The 7,856-nt window shown below is 51.0% G+C and overlaps 1 protein-coding gene across 1 annotated transcript in view; it reads left to right on the forward strand.

Moving 5' to 3' along the window:
- PPP1R16A (protein phosphatase 1 regulatory subunit 16A) overlaps positions 1-555 on the forward strand; it is a 103,780-nt gene extending 103,225 nt beyond the window's left edge. Inside the window, exon 6 of the mRNA XM_075580868.1 lies at positions 1-555. This exon is cut by the window's left edge and continues 1,993 nt beyond it. The gene's annotated coding sequence lies outside the window, so the exon portion shown is untranslated.
- The last annotated feature ends 7,301 nt before the right edge of the window (positions 556-7,856 follow it).

Raw genomic sequence — 7,856 nt, forward strand, 5'->3', positions numbered from 1 at the left:
GTGTGCAGTAGTTGGTGCTCGGATGAGTGAGTGTAATTTATGTGTGAGTGAGTGTGTAGTTTGTGCGGTGAGTGATGTATCTGAGTGAGTGTGATGTATCTGAGAGTGAGTGTGATGTATCTGTGAGTGAGTGTGTAATTTGTGTGGTGAGTGTGATGTATCTGAGAGTGAGTGTGTAGTTTGTGCGGTGAGTGTAATGTATCTGTGCGTGAGTGTGTAGTTTGTGCAGTGAGTGTGATGTATCTGAGAGTGAGTGTGATGTATCTGAGAGTGAGTGTGTAGTTTGTGCGGTGAGTGTAATGTATCTGAGAGTGAGTGTGATGTATCTGAGAGTGAGTGTGATGTATCTGAGAGTGAGTGTGATGTATCTGAGAGTGAGTGTGATGAATCTGAGAGTGAGTGTGATGAATCTGAGAGTGAGTGTGATGAATCTGAGAGTGAGTGTGATGAATCTGAGAGTGAGTGTGATGTATCTGAGAGTGAGTGTGATGTATCTGAGAGTGAGTGTGATGTATCTGAGAGTGAGTGTGATGTATCTGAGAGTGAGTGTGATGTATCTGAGAGTGAGTGTGATGTATCTGAGAGTGAGTGTGATGTATCTGAGAGTGAGTGTGATGTATCTGAGAGTGAGTGTGATGTATCTGAGAGTGAGTGTGATGTATCTGAGAGTGAGTGTGATGTATCTGAGAGTGAGTGTGATGTATCTGAGAGTGAGTGTGATGTATCTGAGAGTGAGTGTGATGTATCTGAGAGTGAGTGTGATGTATCTGAGAGTGAGTGTGATGTATCTGAGAGTGAGTGTGATGTATCTGAGAGTGAGTGTGATATATCTGAGAGTGAGTGGGTGAGTGGGTGAGTGGGTGAGTGGGTGAGTGGGTGAGTGGGTGAGTGGGTGAGTGGGTATTCAAAGTAAATGGGATGACACTAAAGTTAATACTGGAAAAGACAGAAACTACACAAAGAACACAATATTATAACACAATAGTCATTGAAACTCAGCCTGCCACTGTTGCGCACAAACAAGAACGCAGACAGTGACACCTCACACACATACACACACACACACACACACACATTGTGTCACAGAGCCATACACAGACTCACTTAAAGATAGACAGAAATAGCAAAACGCGTTTGGGTGTAAAAGCCACACAACATTGGCACATAGCAACACACACGGACATACTACACACATGGACATACTATACACACACACTGCACACACGCATTCACACATGGACAGATAGCGAGCGACACAGACACACAGACAGACACACACAGACATACACACATAATGCACACACGGACAGACACATAGCGAGCGACACACACATACTGCACAGACACATAGCGAGCGACACACACACACATACTGCACACACGGACAGACACATAGCGAGCGACACACACACATACTGCACACACGGACAGACACATAGCGAGCGACACACACACATACTGCACACACGGACAGACACATAGCGAGCGACACACACACATACTGCACACACGGACAGACACATAGCGAGCGACACACACACACATACTGCACACACGGACAGACACATAGCGAGCGACACACACACATACTGCACACACGGATAGACACATAGCGAGCGACACACACACACATACTGCACACACGGACAGACACATAGCGAGCGACACACACACATACTGCACACACGGACAGACACATAGCGAGCGACACACACACACGGTTCCAGTGTAGTTCGTGGCTGACTTTGAGACATCTTTACCCCCCTCCTCCCCTTTTATCACGGACACAATCTGATTTGTGCAGGACAAACGTCCCTTACCCCTTTGTCAGGCAGAGGAGCTGCAACGCTTCATGACGGGGTTAACACGCCTGGATTTGTGTTTTGTTTTCTTAAATGAGTTAATGTTTGTGGTACCCCGTGTCCGGGACAGGACAAAGGTCTCGGACACGGCTCGTCTCCGGCAGAACCCCGGGCACAATGTGACACGTGTCTCTGACAATCAGGGATCAGCGGAGGCGGCAATATCCGCACCGACACGGCCTCCTACTTCCACCCAGCCCACGGGAGAGTGTATACAGACACACATGTACACGCATACACACGTACACACGTACACACGTACACACGTACTACAAGTGAATTAAAAAAACATACATTACCCAAACCGAGGGAATGAGGATACAGCACACGTTGTATAGTGAAAATTATATATATTTATTGCATCCAGGGAAAGCATCACCGTGTCGGTCCCAACGCCTGAAGAAGGCCTTCTGTGCAGGTCCGAAGCATTGCTGTTTCTCTTGGATGCAAGATATATACTTTCACTACACAACCGTGTGTTGTATCTTCACTACACAACCGTGTGCTGTATCTTCACTACACAACCGTGTGTTGTATCTTCACTACACAACCGTGTGTTGTATCTTCACTACACAACCGTGTGTTGTATCTTCACTACACAACCGTGTGTTGTATCTTCACTACACAACCGTGTGTTGTATCTTCACTACACAACCGTGTGCTGTATCTTCATTACCTCGTGATTCGGTTAGGGTACCCCCAGCGGGTGGCCAACTCCAGGCCTCAAGGGCCCCCATTCCCACCTGCCGGACAGGCCCCACCACCCTGCCCTTCCCCTCCCCATTATCCCTCAGCATACAGCGCTGCCACTGCTGCCGGGGATTCTGGGGAATGACATGCAAATCAGCACTCCGGGTGTCATTTTTGGCTTCTTATACATTTTAACATGGAGGCCTGGTGCATCCCACAGCTTTCTCAGCACAGCCGCGGTTACAGAAGCGCAGAGCCGGGAAACCTACTCACAGACTACTGTTTCAAGTGCATCATTGTTATAAACCTTTCTAAACTCGGGTCAGCAAACCTTTTCTGTCCCAATATTTCAGAACTTGAGATAGGGCTGGTAATATTTGTATTTGACCCATGTTGCAATATATATATAATATATATATATATCTGTGGCCAGAAATTGTTAAATTGTACCCGATTTAAAAAGATCAACATTTCTTAAACATTGTGCAAAGTAAATAATCCACGGGAGAGAGATGTCCAGAGGAAATCTTATCTTTAAAAAGAGGATTTGATTTGAAGTATGTAAATAAAAAAGCAGTGTTTCTCTGGGTGTGTAAATAAAACAGTAGTGGTACTCAATACCCACTGGTACCACCGCAGTACTACACATATTGTGAGTTCCTCAGGACCGCTCTCGGGAACCGCTGATGAGTGTGTAACCCCTTCAGGTGCCGCACCCTTTTATACAGTGACCCGTGCGTATATAGGAGAGGGATGTATATATTTCGCACAGGCGCCCCGTCCGAGGGATTATTTTTGTATGTATTTAATCTTGGGCGGAGCCGGTTGGCTGAATAAATTGGCGTGGGTTGTGCAAAAGAAAACGCCTCCGTTTGTGAGGGTGGTTGCGCCGCGCGGAGGGGAACGCCAGAAAGTCAGTGACGAGTGTTAAAGAGCGCCGAAACTACTTCCCCCATTTTCCTATTTGTACAATAGATGTAAAGTTTGTGACAATAGATCATTCTACATTCTTACCTAAACTGCTGTTATACTGTAAATCTGTCAAAATCCTGCTTGTGTGCCTAACATAATGGCCGCATTTCAGTTTCAATCAACCCCTCAGTCAGTGCAACTCTGTGTATTCTTGTATTACTAAGGTAATGTTGCCTATTACAGTTTGCAGCTCAAACTGCTGGGAACATTGGCAACAAATGGTCAGAAAACCGAAAGTGTTGGGCCGCGGTTGTACAGCGCGGGGCGGCGCTCGCGCCAACCACAAATTGCTGAATGCTTTTGAGGCCGCCCAGTGCGCCCATGCACGGCAAATCACCAAGCGACGGCCACGCTTCCCTCGCAGTGACACATCACTCGGGCGAGAGGTGTATAATCGCGGACTTGCACAGCTCTTGCACTGCGGGGGAGGTGGGCGAAAACCTGCTATAGCAATCAAAGGATGCTCAGGATATTTCAACTCCTTAAACATGGCGTGGAGTTGAATATATATATATATGTAACGGGTATTCCCCCACCCAATCGCAGATTCTACTGTGTGAGTGCAGGAAACATATATTGTTACTCAGGTGTGGTGCATTACCTGTTGGCTCACAGGAGGGCTGAGCTTCCGCCACGGGGAACCTGGGGTAATTATACTAGGGGTGATCACTTACAACATCTTCTCGGTACAGCGCCTCCACCTGCGATGGCTCCCACCAGAGGGGGAGTGGTTCCTCGCAGGACAATCAATAATACCATACACAGTGCTTTATATAACGAAGGACTTTACTAAGAACCTCTAATAATGATAACCTGTGTCTCTCTCACGGTGAGACACTAACAGTGACGTCTCGCAGGACGATTCCCAAACACTAGGTGATCCCACCCAGTGTCCCAAGAACCCCACCCAATGTCCCGTACTCCTACAGAGATAGTCAATGGGTGACTGCGCAGTCACTAAGAACCTCTAGGCCTGTTGGTGCACATGTGATGGTATAATACCTGCCGAGCACTCCGGTGCTCGGGTCAGCAACAAACTTCTCAAAGGGTCAGACGTGTGATGAATCCTCTGATCCAACCGAACTCCTTGCACGTGCGGACCGCTTCACAGGAACCGCAGCGTCTGCTGTGTCCCTGTCTAATCTAAATGGTACTAACGTGACAGGAACCCTAACCTAGGGCCTGTCCCTGTAGTACAGCAACCTGTAGTGGCTTGGGGAACTCCTAGGGCCTGCAGGGGTAATGACCTGTCTCACTCCCCCAACTACCCAAGTCCCTTCGGTAAGTGATCTGGAATGGACTAGAGTACTCTTCCATGCAGTACTTGGGCGTCTACCTACTGTTGGCTAGCCTAGTGCAGATCCTCTCCAGAATTCCTGCTCTCAGTTACCAGTTTATCCCTTCAGGCATCCTACCCCTAGCGCTACCTCAAGGTGACTAGAACAGCTATAGCCCTTCTCCAGACCCACTACTCTCTGACTAGTCCCAGCGCCTACAGCAGCAAGCTGTAGCTCACTGGAGGTTGGCAGTCAACGTGCTGCGCAACAAGGTGCCTGCCTGTCAGACCTCACGGCACTGACAGCCGTGACTCTGACAATGCAACACTACACTAAGGGCAGCGTCCCTATCTTGGGCCTCCCTCAGCAATTACCCACTAACCTAGTGGGGAGTTGGGGCCTACCTGGGGTGTGGGTACCTATGGGGTGCAGGAGCTGCTCTCGCTCCCCGCACCTTACTTCCCTACAGCACCCTGACTCCAACTCTGCGTAACCTTCCTTTCCCAGCTCCCACTAATGTAAGTGGCAGGGTCCCTAACCCGAGGGCTGCCCCTGGCAACACTCACCTTACTGGGGAGCTGAGCTATCTCGAGCCCTGGGGGTGCTGGCCTAGTACAGGGAGTCCACGACTCCTGTACCCTACCTCCTTCCCTGGGCTGCTCCGGTCTCTGACTAATCTAACGTGCACCAAGCCCGCCAAATGTATCTCTTTTCCCAGGGGTCTCCTAAGCCCTATTGGCTCCCTGGTGTCACATGGGGCTCGCAAAGGCTCTTGGGATATGTAGTCCCAGCTCCGAGCCTTCCCTGGTAGGCTAGGGGTTCGCGGGCTTTTCCCTACCTTCACTGCGCTTGCGCAAGCTTTCCCTGCTCTCGCGCGAGCTATCCCTGTCTCGGGGGCTGTCCCTGCGCCTACGCATCCCTGCGCATGCGCAACAGTATCCTCAATGGCGGCGCCCTGCTTGTCCGGCCGCCGGGACCTTAGAGACGCGATCGCGGCCTTAGCAACCGCCCGATCGCGTCCCCGGCAACCGGCCGCAGGCAGGAGAAGCCGCGCTGCTCCCTGCTCCAGCTCCCACCCTTGGAAGCAGCCGTCGGGTCTGTCGGCACCCGCGACCAAGCTGCTCAAGGACAGGGGGGTCTCCAGGAGCCACGGGAGCTCCAGGCTACACTCTCCCCCTGGTGAAACTCCAACGACCTCGCTTGGATGGCAGACATAACCTGGTACACAGTTATACAATGAAAATGCAGGGCATATGTACAACCTATCACTGGTGACTTTAGACATCAGGTTACAATACAGTTCACATACCATACCCGAGGCCAGCTGAGCGTCAGCTGTTTGCTGAGACCATTCGTGGGGTGCCCCTAACTGATCAAGTGGGGGTACCTCACTTTTGCGTCCGTGAGCCTCCCCCAGAAAAATTTCTTGAAGAGCACACCGGAGGGCAACAGTCACTGGTTCCTCGCTACTTCCTCCCCCTGGTGGAAGGAGTAGCACCATGTCTCTGAAGCAGACCTTTACCCGGTCACCCGCGGCATGGATGCGGTAGACCAGGCGGCCAGGACCTTTTCCGCGGTCCACTACTTGGCGAATGGCACGCTCCCTTTTGGGCTTAAGGGAGGCAATTTTTACTAAATCCCTCGCCACACAGTCCTTGTCCCTACGTACTTGCGAGGCTTCCGCTGGGAAGCGAGCAATGGACAATGTCTCTTTCCTCAAAGTCTCTGTTTCACCTGGCAGGGGGTAAAGGGTAGATACCTTACCACTGTGGTGATTCACGGTAGCCAACAGGTCCTCGGGGACACTGTCAGTTCCCACCTCGGCTGTATCGGGACCTGTCCCCGGCACTTCTGGGACAGTCCACTTACTGGCTTGAAACTCGGGAGCGTTGGATCCCGGTCCTGGGACCATTTGAGTCGGAGCGCACGGGCTCACACTCGGTTCAGGAGCCGTAACTCTGACCTTTTTCACGGCCACCTCCATCGGAGCCTGTGGGGGGCAAGGGGGTTCCTTACCACTCTGCTGGCTTGCAATGGTTTTCTCTTCTTCTAGAACACTGTCAGGTATCTGCGGTGCTTCACCTGACACCACGACAGAGCTGACTGTTCTCTTCAACTGAACGGTAGGTGGTAGATACTGGTCCACTCGCATGGCGGAACAGCTTTCTTCTAGGGGGAACACCTCCCCCTGTGATTCCTCTGTCTCACTGCTGGGGTGGTTCGCCGGTAGGCGCATCGCCACCGATGGTTCGTCCTTTTCCGTAGCTGGCTGAGCCTCAGTTCTTCCCGCTTGGTTGCAACAGGGAACCAGGGCAGCCTTGTCTGTCAGCTCCTCCACCTCCGTGGTTGAGGTAGAGCAAGTAACAGCATCTTCATCTCTGTGTTCTGCCATCTGAGATTCCTGCTTGGGATCTGGGACTGTAGACTGCAGCAGCACAGGCTTTAGAAACTGTGCTCCGCAGCTGGCACACTTGGGGCCCCAGGTCTGTTTGCCACCTGGGAAGTCACACTGATTACAAACACATCGTATACACCCCTCGTCCTCCACCACGGCCACCCGATATTCTATTGGTAGCCTAAAATGGTTAAAGTCCATACCACCAGATAGACTCAAGTCCTTTTGTAGGCACGGGCACACCAGAAAGGATATTTTCCCTCCTTTAGACCGCCATGCTCCATATAAATGAGGGTGTATTTCTCTGCATTCTGTACTGTTTTTAATGGGAATAGCAGTTGCTGATGGTTGTTCACTTTGCTTGCTCCCCCTGGTGGAATGTAAAGGAGGGGCTCGCTCTATCACTGAGTCACTCACATTGCGGGGGCGGAGCTCTGGTTTTCCCGCCAGTCCCGGACGGATTTCTGCAACACAATTTGGTGCAGGCTTGCAGTCAGCAGCACATGTGCTCTCCTGCTTTGGCGGGAGACGCCATTTTAGGTGTGACTCCCTTGATGAGGGAGCCTCCATTTTGATCACAGTTCTGGTAATCTCACTAAGGCTCTCTGAGTATGCAAGAGGGTAGCCTTCTGGTGGGGCCTCTGGGAAATGCAAGGTCAG

The sequence above is a fragment of the Ascaphus truei genome, chromosome 2 (genome assembly GCF_040206685.1).
Source record: "Ascaphus truei isolate aAscTru1 chromosome 2, aAscTru1.hap1, whole genome shotgun sequence".
In the NCBI taxonomy this organism is placed as follows: Eukaryota; Metazoa; Chordata; class Amphibia; order Anura; family Ascaphidae; genus Ascaphus; species Ascaphus truei.